Below are 18247 nucleotides of genomic sequence, written 5' to 3'. Positions count from 1 at the left end.
GTATGCGTGTACAACACTCGAGCTGCACTATTGCTCCAAGCACTGCTATCAATCCACACAGCAGGGCCGCCAACACCTTGACTCCCACTGGATGTTTGTACTGATCCCTTCGTCGAGCGCTCCCTGAGGTGGCTTTGGGTGTGTGTGAGTGTGCGTGTGTGTGCCTGCAGGACCCCGATGGTCCCACAAACCATTTTATTGCACTGCGGGGATCACGGTGAGGATGAATGACAGTGGATTTCAACAGTGTCACACAAACCAAAGCGTCGAGGGACACAACATGTCATTTTAAGCCATTTTTATACAGCTGGAATCTTTTGGTGAGACATGAAGAAGAGGGAACAAGTGCATCATTTGAGGCACTAGAATCGGCGCTTGTGCTTTTTGTTGAGAGAATGACACCATGTTTGACCTTGTTGCAGAACTCAGTAGATAGACCTGAAGAATGCCAAAATGCTGGCCATTTGATAAAAATGCTCGGTTTTGACTTCACACTGTCAAATGAGTATTGAAGCAACAACGCTTTCTTTTCTTTACTGGGGTTATGATGGATGGTTTTATACAATTTGTGTGAAGATTTTTGTTGCTGGGTTCTTTACAACGAAGAAAGCTGACAAAATCGTACATGATCACTATATTTGTACAAATATGAAAACGTTCATCAATACGTAGGTAATTAACTAGAGCCTAGCGTCGTACAGATAATCATGCCGAGGAGGTGTGATGCCTTGCTCAAGAGTAATTCCCGAATCCTTGCTTCTCACATCCAATTTCTATATTACCAGATGATGTCGCCAATGCCGTCATAATTCTCTCGCGTAAACGCACACCATAAATTGCAGCTGGGTCAAGATAATTATGAAGTGCTTCATCAGAGGCACTTAGCTGAATATCGGAGCTCTGACATATTATTAATATTGACAAACATTTACACACTTATCAGTACAATTATAAGTCTGATGAGGTTCCTTTTAAATATTTTTTCCCCTGTGATGGACTCCTCTGCTAACTTAATAAATGTTGAAATGGTACAAAAAAACTTATTACATGGTTATTAATGCACGCTGTGGTGACCCCTAATGGGACAAGCCGAAAGGAAAAGTACAAATAACATTCGCTAAAGATGTCGCAGCTGTAAGATACCCTCTGATGACAGGGTGGACATACACATACTGTAGTTTAGTCCGAAATACCCGAAAGTAGCTGCCATAAAAGCCACTAAGAGAATCCACCATGCAATCAGTGTGCCACCTGACCACCTGAACTCATAGAGGCGTGTCTTCGTAAGGTATTTTGGACTACCTCGGCTTTAACCTTCAAACGGTCACTCATGCTAACGCTCCCGTTTCATCTGACGAGTTCCCAGCATGTGGAAAGACATCAGATAATCCCGGGAGATCAGAAATGGTTGAAGGGAAAGCACGTTGGAGAGTGGCGCGTAATTAATTAGGACGATGAGGCATAGCCAGGTGGCAGCACGGTTGAAGGAGGCCACAGTGGGAAAGTTCCATTGCAGGTTTCTGTGACAACATCCATTAAGCACCATGACTGGCAGGTACTTTTGCTCCGCGCGCTTGACAGATTGACGCGTCTGCAAGGAAATTTACACAAAGGCAACTTTGAGGCAAGTCTGAAGAAAGTGAAGATGGTTTGGCTTTAAAATCAACTGTTTCCCACTTTGTCGTTGTTGTTTGACTTCACTATCCAGAATGATGTGCAGTTTAACACTACCGTATACTGTACTACCCTTTACCATATTACCAGATTTCCCGGCCTGGTTATAAGCCTCACACAGTACATATGTAAAGGAAATACCATTCAGTACATACATATGCCGCAGCTGTTTAAAAGCTGCAATTGCCCGCATTGAAATCCACATTGAAACACGAGATATTTACAAAGAAAGACGGTACACAGAGAGGTTAACGCTAGCGCCGTTGTGTTAACGCTAGAGGCGCGATAACAGGGCCGGTTGGGGAAAAAAAAAAAAAAAAAAAAAAAAAAAAAAAACAGACCGGTAAAAATCACTGAGACACGGCAGTAAGACGCTAGTGCAGTGCTAACAGGGCCGGTCCGGTAAAACCCACTTCCTCGGTACATATATTCCACCGGTCTCGCTCTTATCTTTTCCGCTCGCGTGGCCCCCTTGCAGCCGTTAGAAAAAAAAATGCACAAATTAGCCGCATCACCACATAAACCGCAGGGTTGAAAAGTCGCGGCTTATACAAATTACGGTATACTTCTATGGTGGAAATCATCCTTACAAACTGGCGTTAACATGTTTTTTTTTTTTATCATGAAAAAGAAATAATAAAGGTGGACAGCAAGAATCTGCGAAAACTCAAGCAAGGTTTTGTAACTGAGCGCCTGCCTCATTAAACAGAGTGGTTGGTTTTTATTTTTTTAAAGATATAAACGTGTTATTTTCTGTGCAGAATTTTCCACTGAGCTGTAAGTAAAGTTGAAGATTTGAACCAGGACAGCGTGCAAATGGACTACAGCAATAGGGCAACCCAGTGCAGACATAAAAGGGAGAAAAAAAAAAGAAGAATATTACAGAGAACAAATTACTGACGGTGCATTTGTGTCATTTTATGATTCTGAGAAATGAGACAACGAATTAGAGTGAGTCCTTGGGGCTTATAACGCAGCTCGCGCACACGGAAACAGAAAATGGAGATCTACTGCCGGACTATTCCCCGTTATGCTTTATCTTGAGGAACAAACTGGATCAAACTACAAGGTGAAATACTTACTGGTCTGAGGACACGAAGGCTCGGGCATCGAAAATCCCGAAGAGCCGACGTGCATCGTGGTGACACGCCCACTGGCCTTTTGGAGCGGCAAGTCAACTCAAGTGTTTGACTCAGATGCGAGAAGAAGCCTAAAAAGCTCTTGAGGAAAACACAAAAAGGGGGCTTAACTCCAAAGTACAAGCACCACCTTTGTTCCAATTCCCTCAAACATAAAGAGACAATCATTGCTCCAGACACGAGACACACGCAATCAAATCATGTGTGGTATTGTTTCGTCAGCAGTCAGAGGCGAACTCCAAACTCCTTGCGATTGTGTTTTTATCTGACTCCGACATTAGTCAGAACAAAGGGGAATTGAAACACTTTGTAATCGATCGCTAGTTGCTCGGACAGGGTTTCATCCGTGCCAAATGATGTGTTGAAAACCGCAGTTAACACCATTTTGTGTTCAATAAATAATTTGTTAACATCTTTAGTAATGATAGTAGTTTAGTACTCATCATAACCTTCACACTTGTATGCCTGCTGTTTCCTGATGATTAGAAGCCCAATCAACAAGAATCTTATTCTTAACCAAGTTGTAAATATACGTCAAGCTCAATATCATGTCCTATACTGTATGTACACACACAAAAGTACATTCTGTGTATAGACCAGGCCGGACCGCGAATGGCGAAAGTTAGCGCGGATTAAAAAATATCTTGAATAAGAAAAGATATACTCTCCTGCAACATTTTCAGAAAAAAGAGGGGGGAAAACTGGGAAGGAGGCGGGTAAAAAAACTTAGTAGAACCCCAAGTATATTGGGGTGCACTGTATACATCAGGGGTCACCAACGCGGTGCCCGCGGGCCAATGGTGGCCCGCGAGGACCATATAAGGCGTCCGCGAGGTATGTTCTAAAAATACCATAGGACACAAATTGAGTCTGAATCTGGCTTGCTTATGTGAATTAAAATTTTAAAATACCTGTAATGTCATTTACCGCAATAAATTAAAACAAAAACATTTTATGAACGTGTAATGAACTGAGTCTGAAATTTGCCGCAAACAGGTCACGTAAGCCTTCATACGATTGGTGCTCATGAAGTAGCCCTCAAAAAAGTTGCTGAGCCCTGGTATACATAAACATATCATATTCTGCTCAAGCCAAAGCAATAACAGTATTGCTTTAGTACTTTCCAGTAGAATCTTGGTGCTGAAGTGAGTTGCGATACATCATTTAGACAAAATAGCCACAACGATCTTGTGATATTTTGACAATTATAGCACAATAATAATGACCGTTTTATGGAAGCGTATCAATTACTCAAAGATTTTGCTATTCTGATCTCAGTCCCTGCCAATCCCCAGTGTATGTAATATGATTAGAAACTAATTTATGACCTTAAAGGCAATACGGTGGATGACTGGTTAGCCCTCCGTAATGGTACACTGCATATATTTGCTGCTTGTCATACACCGACAAAAAATGACAAAGCTAAAGAAAGAATTGCTGTCTTGAGTTCCCCTTCTCGTCCTTATTAATTTGGAAGAAATCTATAATATAGTTTATATTTCTGTCTTCGCTGGGGAATATGATATATCTCAATAAATTGACCTATATGTCACCGTCATATACTAACTGTACATTGGTTCCCAAACAATCAAAGAAAAAGAATATTCCTTTTCAGTGAGCCTCTGAAAAATAAAAAAACACCTACTTGACATGCAAAAATAAGTTTTATCTACCAGTATTTACTTTATTTTTTCCTCATCGGATATACTGCTTTTTTTTCTTTTTTAACCCGGTTATAAACATTTCTTAAATCAAGCGCATTTTACTGCGGCAGTGACTAAGCCATCACATCAGCTCTTCTGATCTTTGCGTATCTTTTAGAACATCAGGGATGTGATTAGGTACTGTAACTCAGTTTTCTAAGTAGTTACAGTCAATTACTCCCTGGAACTAATTGGGGGGGGGGGGGGAATCATTCCAATTCATGGTTTAAGTTGTATTTTCTTACGCGCTGTGTGCTGATTGCATAGAAACGTTAATTAGAATGTTTCAAACTGGTGTGCTTGCAATCAGAATGGCATGCAATGTATTGCAGTTATTGACTGAGGTAAAGTTTGGGTTCTCTTTTTGCTCGTGTTTTTAATCCCCAAAAATATTTTTTATGCTATAAATAAGTAATGCCAGGAGGGGGTCTTTACATTATATTTGTACTCACTCAAAAAAAATCATACTGATCAGTGGGGGGGTCTGTACCTTTAGCGATCAATACATGAAATATATTTTTTTCACTCTAATTGCGCTCAGCAGTTGTTTATACACTGATCCAAAATCATATTCGTACTGCAAGGGTTGTAAGTCCATAGATAAAGTCCACACAGAACTGCATTCTTGATTTATTATTTTTTCTCGACTCAACTGACCGACATTTTAGAAACGGAAATTTTGAGAGGTGCTTGAATAAAAATAAAATTAAATGTGGTGCTTCATCTTTGCAACAATCACATTTTTAACTAAACTGTTTGCTTATTTAAACTGTGACTGACATGCTCATGCTATATAACATTAGATGACTACAATTTTGATTCAAGACATTCTCCACGATTTTGTGCCCCTTGCACGAACTGTGTTGGGACCCCCATTCTCACATATCAAAATGAACAGATTCTGCAAATACATCTAAAATATTTCAGTCCATTTTGACATGATGATATCCCGTCACATTTGTCCCATCTGCATATTTGTCGGCAACATCAACAGTACATCAGCACAGACATCAAATTGAGATCTGGTGACTGACGTTGCCATGTTAATTCCAGAAAGTAACCCAGATAAATCCTGGTTCTGGAAAAGGCTGTGAGATGACCTTGTATGCAATGTCAGCTGAATCGGTAGAAAATCAACAGGGAAATTTTCGTCTGGTCCCCTCTAAGTAATGCTCTGTACTTCTATTATCCATAAACAAAATGCTATGCTTGCCTTAGCCTGTTTACCAAAATGCTAACGTGACGCTACGAACGGGAGACCTTGGTTCTATCAGTGGAAGGATGGATGATTTCTACCTGCTTCTGTCTAAAATGTGCTTTTTCAAAGAAAATTGCAAGAAGAAAAAAAAACTCAGACAGTGCTTATCAGACTTGGCAACAATAACTTGGGGGGGGGGGGGTCTTGGTGGAAGGTCAGTAAGTACTAAAAGGCAAGTGCGGCAAGAAAATGTCACTCATATAATTCCTAGCAACACTTACCTGAACCACTGATACACGGGAGGATGGATTCTTTTTCCATCAAATTCTGACTCGGCCATTCAGACCTTCTGGTCAGATTTATTGAAGAGTCTGAGATGCTCTTACCTTGGCTGATGTTTGATTTAGTAATTCAGTTCTATTAGAGCAACCGAGACAGACCACTTTCTCTGGCCTCTGGCATCACAACGAGACGTTTTTATTTTTTCCCCCCCCAACGAGCATGTGGATGCAGCAATTCCACTATTATCATTGGAAGTGGAGCCGGGGAGCCACTGTGAGCAAGTCAGATTTGCCTGTAGGGTGATGAGGGTCTTAAATTACCAAGAGATCACTCCGTAAGGACTTGGCTTTGGCTTCAGAGGGTTGAATGTTCAAATCGTGTCGTGGATGGAAAACAGGACGAACTTCAGGGAGACATTTAGCTTGTCTGCTGATTGAACATCGTCATTTCTGCATTTGCGCCCTGCGATTTGTCATTTATCAAAAGACCAAAACTCTCAAACGGCCCAGGGGTGCGACACCATGAAAATACACACACACGCAAGCAGCCAATTGCGTCGTTCTCTAATCCAGTACACCCAAACCCCCGCACACACATACACTCGGGCATATCAAGGCTTATCCACCCGCATTGGTGCTAGTCCCATTGGATGATGAAGGCTTGGATCCAAAGTACCATCTTATATCGCCAGATCAATGGCTGACCTCCCAGCCATCATCACAAACACTGACCAATACTACACAGCTGGAGCCCGGCCGAAGGTGCTGCTCCAGAACTCACGCTGAATATCGCATTGCCCCAACGATCCCTTTCAAGATGGATCCCTTTGCTTTGCCCGTTTCTCAGATTTTCTATGAAAATTTCTTACCATTATTATTTCTGCTCGTTTGTAGTGTGTGGGCAACAAAAGCAATCGAGCTTCTTCTCATCGAGAGCTGTATTTTTTTTCCAATAGCATGGTATGATCTCTCTGAATGTTCTGAACACCTGTAACTTCCTGCGGCTGACATTTTGTTCGGTCTTTAGTCAAAAAATTAGTAGCGAGAGCGTCAACAACACGTTTGTTTCTTGCAGCCAAGTAGCAAACTCATAATTTTCTCCATTCCTTCAAGTAATGATTGATAACCTACCAAGTCCACACTTTCGACCAAATCCCTAACAACTGGTTGATACACTATTATTCATAACTCAGATTTTGGAACAAGGTGAAAAGATAACCGATTTTGTTCATACCTTTTATAATCAGAATTTCTAGGCGCAGCCGAGGCGTAGAGGGTGCCCGGTTTGGTGCCCTCAGCATCGCATCTCTGCTCTTTGCAGATAATGCGGTGCTGTTGGCTTCATCAAGTCGTGATCTCCAGCTCTCACTGTAGCAATTCGCAGCAGAGTGTGAAGCAGCTGGGATGAGAATCAGCGCCTCTAGATCCGAGACTATTGTCCTCAGTCGGAAAAGGGAGGCGTGCCCTCTCCAGGTCAGAGATGAGATCTGTCCCCAAGTGGAGAATTTCAAATATCTTGGGGTCTTGTTCACGAGTGAGGTAAAGAGGGAGCTAAGTCGAAAGGTGAAGTTCTCAATTTACCAGTCGATCTATGTTCCTACCCTTACCTATGGGCATGAGCTGTGGGTCATGACCGAAAGAACAAGATGCCGGATACAAGCGGCCGAAATGAGTTTCCACCGCAGGGTGTCCGGGCTCTCCCTTTGAGATAGGGTGAGAAGCTCGGTCATCCGGGAGGGGCTCAGTGTCGAGCCGCTGCTCCTCCACATTGAGAGGAGCCAGTTGAGGGGGCTGGGGCATCTGATCCGGTCCGTCCCTGGTGAGGTGTTCCGGGCATGTCCCACCAGAAAGAGACCCCGGGTACGACCAAGGACACGCTGGAGAGACTATGTCTCTCGGATAGCTTGGGAACACCTCGGGATCCCTCCGGAAGAGCTGGAAGAAGTGGCTGGGGAAAGGGAAGTCCGCCTATCCGTGCTGAAGCTATTTCCCCCGTGACCCGACCCGGATAAGCAGTAGATAGTGGATGGATGGATGGATGGATGGATGGATGATGGATGGATGGATGGATGGATGGATGAAGGTGAAAAGAATGTAGATGGAGGATTGAGATGTCCCCCCCACCCACGTGACAACTTGCTTATTTGACTGCGTGAATATATGCAACTTTCTCAGTATGTGTGGGTGAAGCAAGTTGGGATGAGTTACTGCATATTTTCTGTTTTAGGGATTAACGTCAGTCCAAAAATATTTATTTTTTAAAAGTGTATATGACAAGCACAACATTTCATCATTTCTTTCCTTACCCTCTCCCCCATTTCTTTGCCTCAAGTCCCGTATTAAAATATGCATGATTCGGAGTTGCTATAACAGCTGTCAAGTCGGGGTGATCAAACTAATCAAAGCAAATCCTTATGAGAAACATGGAGGATAAACAAGTGATTAGAGGGACAAGCTCGTGATTGTCTGGAGGAGAGACAGAGCGGCAAGTTGGAGCTAGCCAGTAGAGCTTATTCTGCCACGACGTAATCCATGATTGTCAGCCCCTACAGCGCTCCATACATCATCTGCAGCTCAGAGTGCACGAAGAGTGCTGGGAAAAGTTGGGGTTTGCGGAAGAAATATTATAAATGGTGAAATCCTAGAAATTCTATTTATTTGATTTTTTTTTTTAGTAATTGTGTCTTTTTTCCGTTCCTGACTAAATAACGGCAGCATTGACGAGATTTGCCAGCACCCCCCCCCCCCCCAAGTCAGCTGCTGTGGGCTCCAGTTCACCCGCAACGCAGAAAACGACAAAGTCGAGAAATGAAATGTAGTCAAATGCCCTTCCCGAAAACAACACACAGCAGCACGTCCTAGTTCACGATAGTGACACTCCATTAGCCCTATGACTTATTTCAATCAGGTTTCACGCAGCCATTTTTGCAAGTCCCATTTGACTTGAGAAAAATACAAAAATGAACACATTTTTCATTTCAATATTAAAGCTGATCACTGGCTAAATAGCACATCCAAAACATAATGATTGTTTTATTAGTGTTCTTCTCCAGGAGGATTATTTTTCTGTTGCCTTAAATCAGTTTTGTCCTGGCTAGGTTTACAAAAAAAAAAAAAAAAAAAATCAGGTCAATAAAAAAAAATTGCAGAAATGTAATTTGGTTACAGGCTCAAGTCACTGTCATTTTCTTTCTCCTGTATTTTTTTTTAAGGGTAAACAAATATTACCGTTTTCAGTGGGAAAAGTCTCCCGCACCTGTCAGAGACACAATTTGATTTTGAATACTATATTATTAAATATAGGTTGTGAAAATAAGAACAAGTTGTGAGCAAACAACTATAGAATGAGGGTTGAGCTCAAGCTGTTCCAGGATGCTATTTTTTTTTTCCTCCTCTAATGGAAGTTGTAGAAAGGATCAGCAGAAGTTCTCAATAAAAACGATTTGGAAATAAGTTAAGCAGTCTTCATAAAATGTAAATAATAGTCGACAAATGACGACGGCGTAATGAGAAGGTGAGTTACGTTTCCAACATGAATACAAAACAAAAAAGTCAACCACTGTTTATTTACATCTGGTGCATATATTTTAGTCCCTTTCTGAGCAGATATCATACCTGAGATATCATGCACGACTGCAGTTTTGTACATCCTTTCAAGCATATTCTTCCCAGAAAATTGTGTCTGGAATCTGATGAGCATATGACATGATGTAAATAATTGATAATGATTTATTTCTTTACAAATAAGTGTTTTTTTCTCACGTACATAGAGTGCATTCATGAGTAAGACATTTGACGATCCAATTTTTTCCGACAATAACCTGAAACGCAGGTGCCGGAAACGCAATGTAAACTTCGCCACGGTGGCTCCTAAAGTTTTACACTTAAGTGAACATCAAATGGATGCGATGTATTTGAATAGTTGATGTTATTTGAATTCTGGGTCAAACTTTTTTACAAATTCCTCACGCAGGTGTGGCGGAAGGCGTAAAGTGCGAGAGATAAAAGTCAGACCCCCATCAAACGCAAACTGATATAGTTCGGCATATTTCCACAAATCTGAGGTCGATCAAACATGGAGCGGGGTGGAAAGCTGGTTTCTCCCCTCCATGCTGGACATGCTTCAGTAATCCTTCCACACGGGGTCTAAAATGGGAATCCAGCCAAAGCCGGCCTGCTTAATTCTCATTGCTGCCTTTACAAGGAGCATGAAATACTTTCACGAGTTCAAAGCAACACGGGAGGAAAAAGAAGGAATAAAAATGCCACCTCTGAGTCCGTCGATATTCCTCGTCTTGGAGGCAAGTCTCTAACCGAATGCTCCGACACATCCGTACGACCCTCTGTCAGCGACGTACCTCTGGGACAGAGAGCTTTTTCTAAAGGACGACGGACAGACCCAAAACAAGAAAAAGACAACGTGCGGCGGGGGAAACGGCAACCCAATAGATTTTGCCCTTCCAGTGTCCAATACACCAAATTCAAGAAAAGAAATGTGAGGGAAAATCATTCAGGTAGAAAATACAAGGATTCAAATTACTTGCTGCAGGCAACGTGTGATTGCTTTGGTGGCAGCGGGCTCCTGCGGAGAGTCGGATCTACATGGTGAGCAGTCTCCACGGGCTGCAAACTGCTAATTACTTATTAATGAGCGCGGGAGGAAAACTCTTTTCACTGTAAGTACGAGTGAATGGGCCAAATGAGCGAATCGGGGGTGGTAAACGGGTTATAGCAAGGATTAGAGGACTACCATTTAGACAAAAACAGACCTGGAGACCCTCCACGTTAAAAAAAAAAAAAAAAGTCACGTGTCGTTACTGCCGAGTTAACTAAAAATGTACATCACACACTTAATGTCTGCAGCAGCAGCAATAATTCTTGTCTTCCGAACCTCAAGTCTCGCCCAATCAAACATGACCGGACGTGGTACCGGGGCCCATCCTATGAAAGGCGGCCTTCCTGCTGTAAAATTAAAAGACGACCAACAAGAAACTGGTCAAGCCGTTGGCTTATCTGGTAACACCACTGATGTAAAAAAAAAAAAAAAAAAAAAAGACTGGATAGCGCATACACATCAAGCAGCATGTCGATTGGTTGAAGCCGGTTGGCCGCCATCTTGGTACTCCCAAAACGCGTGGAGGAGATGGTTTACAGGTTGGATTATGGCGGGGTTTTTCCCTCAAAGTTTGGCATGTAGAAACAAAAGTGGTCGTGTGAGCGTGACATTTTTTCCGTTCTGGTAACATGAAGGATTTTTAATTCGACTTGGTAAGCCAAAAAAAGGCTAAGTGCAAAGGAAAGACACGTAACATCGTGACTACCAAGAAACCTTGCATATTACGTAGGGCCCGATTTCCGTGACATGTTAACTTTTCCCAAAATACGCCGTAAAGCACTATCATCATAACATGACAAAAACTAAGCATTTTTTTTTGTCATAAAAACATTAAATTTTAAGTCAATCAGTTAGATATATTTTTGGAAATAAGGACTCACAATGGGAAAATTCATGCTAAACGCATTGTTCATTTGTTGTCTCTGCGACCTCCTATTTCAGACAGAAAATTTCAACTTGTTTCCTCGCATTTTAAAATAAAATTCAATTTGCAGAGTTCTGTAAGGTAAGTTCTGTTCTTTTCTGTTCAAAAACTTCACAGAAAATGCATTTTCTTGCTTATCTACTGATGAAGGTTGGGAAAATATTTACATTGCTCTTTTGAGAAAAACCGTCGGCAGAGAGTGAACAGTGAACAACAGCAACCGTAAACAAAACGTAAAGGGTGAAGTTCTGAACTTCTGTTTGCTTGTGTAGAAATGCTCCCCAAGACACAATGTCCAAAGAACTGGTATTCGGTGTATCGGTAAATGGAAACAAGTCTCTTCGCATTATAGTAAGTGCAGCTAAATCAACTGACTAAATAGTTTTTGCCCAATGACCCGCAGTGGTTTCATGTCACATATTCATATGCTGAGTTAGCCAGGCCAGAAACCTTTAGTTGCCTTTTGTGGTCAGTGAAAAAGTATTTCTTCAGTTTTCTGAGTGAACAGCAACCAATCACAATTGACTTTGGAAGTCACTGTGATTTGACGGGCCCCATCGCACTCGCAAATCTGCACAGTCGAGCACAAAAAAATCACGCGCACAAAATTTGTTACAAGTAGGAATACATAGATATTGAAAGACGTCGTTTATTTTGTGTAGTCTTGACAAATGTTCCCTCTAAACTGCGCAAATCGCCCACTTGTCGCACACTCTCAGTGCACATGAAAACCGATCCAACACAGTGAAACACGGAAGCACAAGTCTCCAACAACAACTGCGGCTGCTCAGCCTACTTCTACTTCTTGTTGACCGGACACCACCCCCCTCCGCTCTTAAAGGGGTACACTCATAACTGCAAACAGAACACACACCCGCAACTTTATCTGCGTGCATGACTGGTGGACCACACCTGTATCTTTATATCTGCGGGCATGACTGACAACACCTGTACATTTTTCAAAAGTGAGTGACTGCTTTGGGGAAGAGGCGAGGTCATGTTCACACCGGTGGACATTTAGGAGTCCTTAATTCACGTACAATGCGTATTTTTGGAAATGAGGGCGGAAAACAATATTTCTCAGCGCTTACCCTCAAGCTATGACAATTTTTATTACCAAGCCATTCATACTGAAGCCTCGTTCACCGAACATTCTCACGCTTAAAGCTAACTGTTTCAGGCTGACACAGCGAGAAATACCTTATACCTTCAGCAGTCCAATATTAGATATTCATTTGCATTCATCAGCCAAACCCTCCCCTCCCCAGGGGGAATCTGTAGAAACATGTTGGATTGTTTAGTCAAAAATTACAGTACAGCAGGGGAAATTTATCGTTTGAAAAGCCAGTTAATTTGTGCAGGAGGAAATGGTGTTTTCATTTGCATGTCGAATGAGGAATAGCTCGGAGAACCCTTCCCAACCTGTTACACCATTCTCTCTGAGGCTAATGAGGCACGGAGGAGGGAATTACGGATTCCGCTGGGAGCCTTTAGCGTGATAAACACGCCGTGACTTTACAGTGGGCACAAAGCAGGTCCGAGCATGTCATGAATTCGAGTGTCACGCTATTGTATGTGCACGCACGTGTCGGCAAATTAGAGTGGATGTGCGTGGGGGGTGGGGGTGGGGCTTTTTTGTTCAGCTGGAATCAAAAGCCTGGAATTACATTCCTAATAATTACATTTGTTTGGATTAGATCAAATACATCCAATTAGCCAATAAGCCAGAGAGAAAATTGCTAATGGAATAGCCTTTTGTTCAATTGCGATGATTTTTCACCGCAAGTGCCGACGGGCTATTCACGTGGAATCGTACCCTTATTTACAGGTCTAACTACAAAGCTAAGGATCAGTGAATGGCACCGTCTTGGATTGGATTTCAGCAGTAAAGTGCTTTTGCGATATTTAACCTTCGCTTCCGTGGCCATATTATCATATATTGTTCGTAGCAATCAGTCGATTTGATCGTTGCGCAAGAATTCTGTCGACAGTGGTCTACTGTCTATGAAAGGAAATATTCAGCCATGAGTTGAATAGAATATTGACCATTTTATACAATTTTGCTACTCTTTCTGGTGTACGGACCTTGAGCACCTGGGGCCAGTATAATGCAGACATACAGACATACGGCAACAAAGAGTTTCACAACGGACTCTGTAACCTAAAATACATCATGTGACAAAGGAGAATTAATATATCTCTGTGAGTATTGTTTTATTGTCAGTCTACATGTTTCTGGACTATCCATCCAGATTTATGTTGCGTTCAATGTTTTCACTCAGTAACAACAATCCTGTTTGATAGCACCTCTATGGCATTTCATATTGTTTGTTAGCATTAAACAAAACGGACGTTTCTAATGTAAAGCTGTGGCTAAGTACATATAATTATTTGTTTGATGTTTAGTTTGACAAACTTCAGAAGGTAGTCGAAATAATATCCATGCTTTATTTTGTTCATTATCTGCAAAGCTGCTCCTTGTTGTGAAGGCAGTTGGGTTCACTGCCACCATACAACAACATCTTGAATTTTTGCTCACAAATCATTTGTTTCTATGATGGAGACAAAACTGGAAAACAACAGATGTGTATACGGAGGCCAAAAAAAAAAAAAATTAACTAGGCCTGTCCAACTTAGTATTTATGTATCATAAGAAAGACTGCGGTGGCAGAGGAGGAGACCCATCAGGGGCAGTGAAAAGATAATTAGGATGAAGACGGGAGCAGGTCCAGACAACAAACTGTAAATAGTTAAAGATTCCTTCACTGCTGGGGGGGAAAAAAAAAATATGCAGCAGCTACTTTGTAAAATAAGATGGCTGTGGCCACACACACACAAACAAGTCCCAGTCTTATTTGACTCAACCAGTGGAAAAGTGAATGAAGTGAGAAGTTGACAAATGACAGTGGCGGAAGGGACCCAGTGCAACCCCCACACCAAACGGAATATTTCCAACATTCAGACTGTCACAGGGATTAAGGTCACATGTACACTTAGCCTCACAGTGATGCATACCTTGGTCGAATTTAGACAAAAGTGGTTTTCTTATATAGCTCTCCTCCGGACCAAACGATTGAAAGAAAATGTTCCGATTTTTAAGTGTTATTATTGATCCATCTGCCACCATACAACAACATCTTGAATTTTTGCTCACAAATCATTTATTTGTTTCTATGATGGAGACAAAACTGGAAACACTCATCCATTTTCTTAGCCGCGTATCCTCACGAGGGTTGCAGGAGTGTGGAGGCTATACCAGCTGTCATCAGGCAGGATGTAGGGTACACCCTGAACTGGTTGCCAGCCAATCGCAGGGCACATAGAGACAGACAACAGTCGCACACACAACAGTCACAGCTAGGGGCAATTTAGCGGTGCTAAAACGATAACATGTTGATCTATACACTGTAAGTAAAATTTAAAAAAAGTTTGTAATTCGACCAAAAATTCTGCTACCAATAGAACAGCCAAAATTCATCGTTACCTCAATTTCAGAGTGACCCAACTCTTCATTTTTCAAGATATGTCAATGAATTTTTTTAGGTTTAACATGTACACAAAACACAAGAGTGGAAGTCTGTTGACTTTAAAAATTAACAAAACAAAGAATTAAATGTTGTGCATTTAAAACAACCACTTAACTTTGCCTTGGGAATGGCCATTAGCTTAATGATAGGAAATATGCCAAACGCCGTAGATGGGCTAACGGATAGCATAAAAGTGCTATTATAACCCTTTAAAAACAGATATCTGAACACAAAGGGGGAAGCAACAGATGTGGAAACACAACTCATAGGCAATATATATATATATATATATATATATATATATATATATATATAGTGAAAATGACTTATGAAATCACAGTAGCTGTGACCATCTCCTTTGTATAAACAGAGTATTCGTCATGACACACACGTTGTTTAATACTATATTAATGTATTTTTTTTCTTGCAGGTACAATACTGATGAGTGATATTTTTCGTACCCACACCTACAGTAAGTGTAGATGCCCTCACCATCTAAACCGGAGCAAGGACTTGAAGGACGGTACAAAGTAAAGTTTATTCACTATAATGTATTTCGTGCATCTGTACGACAAACGCGATGCTCAGAACGCGTTAACGCAGGATTATGCAAGAGTGCAATTACTGAGTTTGGTAAGCTCGCAGTCAAGTACTGTATAAAGTAGTCTGCAGTTTCAAACCCCTTTGAAGTTGAATGTTTTGGCTGCTAATGAGGTAGTTTTGGTTGCATTTGAAGTGTTCACTCTCCCAAAGGGAAAAAATAAAGGAAAACTTATAAAGAGCTGATGGGTGCTACGGACAAAAAGTGCGAGGCCGTGAAACGGACCTTCAAGTTCCAATTTACACACGCGTGGTGGAGAGTGTGATTAACAAACAGAGAAGTCGAATACTTCACGGGGAGTTCATCAGCGGCGGAGTGAGAGAAAAAGCAATGAAGCTTTTTTGGCAGATTTCCTGCTTACCGAGGGTTGACAAATTGCCGAGGCACCGCGTCACAGCACCACTTTGAGGACGCTAACGGTTTCATCTTTCATGATTTAGATCTCGGGCGTGCAGGAAGCCCAGCGGAACTATCCTGTACGCCTTCATTTGCATCAAACAACATAGAGCAATTAAAGTCTTTTTGAATAATATTTCACACGGGACAAGCCTCGATGGATCAATGACAACCGCTTTGGTGTAGAATCACCTCAAACAGGCGGTGCTCCGAAAGGATAGTTGCAAGGAGAGTACATTAAAGAATCCTCACAAATAGCGCAAAGCTACATTTTAGATGTAGGCCAGTGAGCGCAAATCGTTAGAAGATGTGAAAACTACTTGTTATACTGTGACCATACAACTTCTACCTTCATTTCTCTAAAAAAAAAAAAAAAAAAAAACACCATCAACCGCATTGCTTAAAGATGTTGGTAAACGATTTTGGTGATTTGTTTCCAAACACATTTGATATATTTGAAGCGAGGTGCTGAAAAGTTGTAAAGACTGAACAATTTAGTACTGAATCCTGAGACAAAGCACACTATATCTTCCCTGCAGTTTGTTGTGTTTTGTGTGATTTGGACACAAACAACTGTCTCTGATGTGGGGGGCCGTGCGCGGCACACAGAGTGAGGCGCTGGCAAATTGGACAGCCCCGTCACAGATATGTGAGCCTAGTAGCGGCCGGTAACTAGTAGCTGATAACGGCCTTGTGGACCAAGCTGACTAGTATTGGGGGCTGTCCAATTCACTAGAGCTTCACTCCCTCCACCATATGTGGGTCCACATTACGAACAACACACAGAAAGCTAGCTGGGATCAGTCGTTAGCAAATGAAATAAGCTAGCAAGCTCAGTAGAGGTCCACATTCCGAACAACACAGCGCGAAGGCTAGCTGGGAACAGTCGTTAGCCAGTGAAATAACAAGCTAGCAAATTCATTAAAGCGGTGGCAGCACTGTTTAATACGTCGCACACTCACTTAGTGTTGTTGTGTGTGAGCTAACGCGGCAGAGACACTTCAGGGAATGTTAACAGTTTATTAAACACAGCGGTGTTGACAGGTGAAGGTCAAGCGGGGTGGGTTTTAAAGCATCCAGCACCCACGCCCACAGCGTCCAAGACCACGTCATGAGAATAGCTAAAGAGCGAGGAGGGGGAATTTCTAAGCTCCTTGTGACACAAATAGTATTTGATTGATAGCTGAGCGGAGTGTAGAGCATATTCATCAGATACAACAGCTTGATTTTTCATGACTTTGAAGCATAATTTGATATTGGGGTGAAATTTTCTAAAAATGTATTTTGGCAGGGTTGTTAACAACAGTATTATTTGTGCTTCACAAGACAAACCTCAACATTACGGAGTGGCAGACCAATCCCCAGGTCTTTATTCCAATGCAGAATTTGTGGGTTCACAACAAAAACACTGTTTCTGAGGAGAAACCGAGAAATGCAGAGGAATAGTGAAATCTATTTCAATCTTTGTGGGCTGAAAAACCCTCACACAGGTGGTAGAAGACAACTATGGAACTGCAGAATCAGAATAGTAAAATCAGCATTTCAGTTCCCATGGTAAAGAAGGTTCAGGAGAATGTTGAAACTGCTATTTTTTTTTTCAAGTTTTTTGTTTTGTAAAGTTTTAATGTGCTATTATTCTTGATGCAACTGAAGGTGGCCACAAATAGAAGTGTTTTTAAGAAAGACAACTACTAAATTAACTCGTCTGTATAATCTGCTACTTGACTTTATAACGACAAGAACACGGTGGCTTCTTTCGACCATACTCCATTTTCAACACTACATTGGTCAGCTCACTCGGTAAATGGTCCAAATAAACAAACGTCAGGCAGTAGACCGGCGGTGTCATGGCAACGTCTCCTGCCATCGAGAGTGTGCTGTGGCAAATCAAAAGCTTATCATGCGCACATTCTAATCTCTAATGCCACAGACCAATCCACAAATTTGACCACTGCTGATTATTCAGATGAAACGCTCTGTAATATTTTCAAAACATAAAAACCCACCACATGGAATAAGTTTAGTATACATTTTTTTTGTCTAGGACATGCAACTTGACTCAGGACTTTCATGTTTCGGCTTGAGACCTAGTTGTAGCTTGCAGAACAAAGACTTCTTCCCACCTCTGTCACAGAGTAATTCTGAAAGTGCTTCTGAGTTGAAGAACTACTCTACTACCATATTTGTT

At 41.7% G+C, this 18247-nt stretch overlaps 1 protein-coding gene across 3 annotated transcripts in view; it reads right to left on the bottom strand.

The window, feature by feature from the left end:
- The window catches only part of si:dkey-112m2.1 (transmembrane protein 132C), a 166657-nt gene that overhangs the window by 86028 nt on the left and 62382 nt on the right, over positions 1 to 18247 (bottom strand). The window lies entirely within an intron of this gene.

Source organism: Syngnathoides biaculeatus, chromosome 17, assembly GCF_019802595.1.
Source record: "Syngnathoides biaculeatus isolate LvHL_M chromosome 17, ASM1980259v1, whole genome shotgun sequence".
In the NCBI taxonomy this organism is placed as follows: Eukaryota; Metazoa; Chordata; class Actinopteri; order Syngnathiformes; family Syngnathidae; genus Syngnathoides; species Syngnathoides biaculeatus.
This window is presented reverse-complemented; position numbering and strand designations above follow the sequence as displayed.